The sequence below is a fragment of the Glossina fuscipes genome, unplaced genomic scaffold (genome assembly GCF_014805625.2).
Source record: "Glossina fuscipes isolate IAEA_lab_2018 unplaced genomic scaffold, Yale_Gfus_2 61643, whole genome shotgun sequence".
NCBI lineage: Eukaryota > Metazoa > Arthropoda > Insecta > Diptera > Glossinidae > Glossina > Glossina fuscipes.
In genome coordinates, this window is record NW_024003852.1 from 1 (window position 1) to 1,899 (window position 1,899).

The following is a 1,899-nucleotide window of genomic DNA, read 5'->3' on the forward strand; positions in this document are numbered from 1 at the left end:
CAAACAAATATACAAAGCCACCGCGTAAAGCATATTGGGAATGAAACATAAATGCTTGTAGAAATTGATTGTTGCTTTGAGAACTCGTTGCCTTTGTCGGATATTGAGTTAAGAGGAAAACAAATTTTAAGTCTAAAAAAGTTTTAAAAACTGTAATCCTAAATTTTGTATTGTAGAAACTATTTCGGCCAACTTTGTTTTCTTAATCGTAAATGCCCTTGCCGGGAACTCTGTTATAGCTTTCGAAATCGATCCTATTGCTCACTCTTTCATGTTTATCCAATAAACGATTAATAAGGTTGTAAAGTCTGAAAATCCCTAGTCTGAATAACTGTTCAATTTTTAATAAAAATCGGGGCCCACTTACGCTTCTGTCCTCCCCTAGATCGCGAAAATTAGAAAAACAAAAGGTAAACATCCTGATAATAACCGTCACACTCTTTATTTATAAGCTTTAGTATACCTCCATAAATATATTGACATGAATTTCCTATTGACAATTAGTAGATTCTCTAGATCTTATTCTGTTTCCGAATAGACTACAGTCAAGCGTCACAATAGTTCTTACCTAGTGTTCCTGCCCTTACCCATTCTTTTTCAGTATAACTCTTCACGGATTCAAATATATAGAGATTTACACGAATTTCCCAACTTACAACCTCTCCGTAGGGCATCTACCATAAAAAGAGAAAAAGCAAATGCTGTCATGACGACTTTATCTACACTAGTATACGGTAACTAAAAATAAAATCTGTATATACGATATATATGTAATGATACATTAATGCAATATAAGATACTATAATACATATACCTATATATACACTTAAGATAACGCGATGTGATAGGATCTAATAAATATTTGTAAAAACATATATATAGGACACAATGTATACATACGTAGTTATGCGCTTAAATTAATGCAATATGGAAAGATATCGATAGATATATACTTGAGCTAATACAATAGATGATATAATTATAAACCAGCAAAATAAGAACGAGAACCAAAATGCGCAATCAGAACGATCTTGAGATTTTAGTCTTCACAAAGTGCGCTGATTTCAAACTCTTATAAGATCAAAATAGAAAGCATTTGAATGAAATGTTTATTGCCACTAGAGTCTTCAGAAATATATCTTCTAGCTTTAAAAACGTACTTGTGTGCATTGACTACTTCTTTAGTTAATAGCCTGTCTTTGCCTAAATTTAGGCGCAATATTGGGGACGCAGAACCCATTACGAAGAGAATAATTACCTAACCTAATAAAGAGAAATGGTTAATGATTACATAACCGGTTTCGACGAGCTTAATTGTAAACCCGTACCTTGGACGATGGTAATGGTCGCGCATAGTAATGGTCGGAATTGTTGAGCTAAGTATATAGCGCAGGAATTTTAGGTTAGAAGAAAAACACGTTTCTCAAAATTAGATTATCAAGCAAACGCAGAATTCTGAGAAGTCTTTCAATATATGTCATATCATTTTGGAGAGTGCTTATGTTTACATAACTTATTACATTTAGCGGGTCACACGTAAGGACCATTCCTTTTCCTCCTGGCGAAACCCATTTACAGTCTCCGTTTTTAATGCACTCGTAGCAAGAAAGATGATCACCTAACGCCCGCAAGAACATGCGGGTAAACATAAAGATATCCGAAAGAGTGGGCAAAAGAACAACCGGATAGCTGGAAAGTCAGTCATGCGGACATACAAGCCACCCAGAAGAAAATCGAAAGAAGACAACGTGATCATAATATTGTTCACCTAGACCCTCACACCGAATATAAATCACTACTTATCAGTTATCTACATATTTCCAAAAATTAATTACTTTTATTGATTTAAGTGATCTCTTACGTAATCAGGAATAAGATAAAAAGATATTTGTGGCCGCA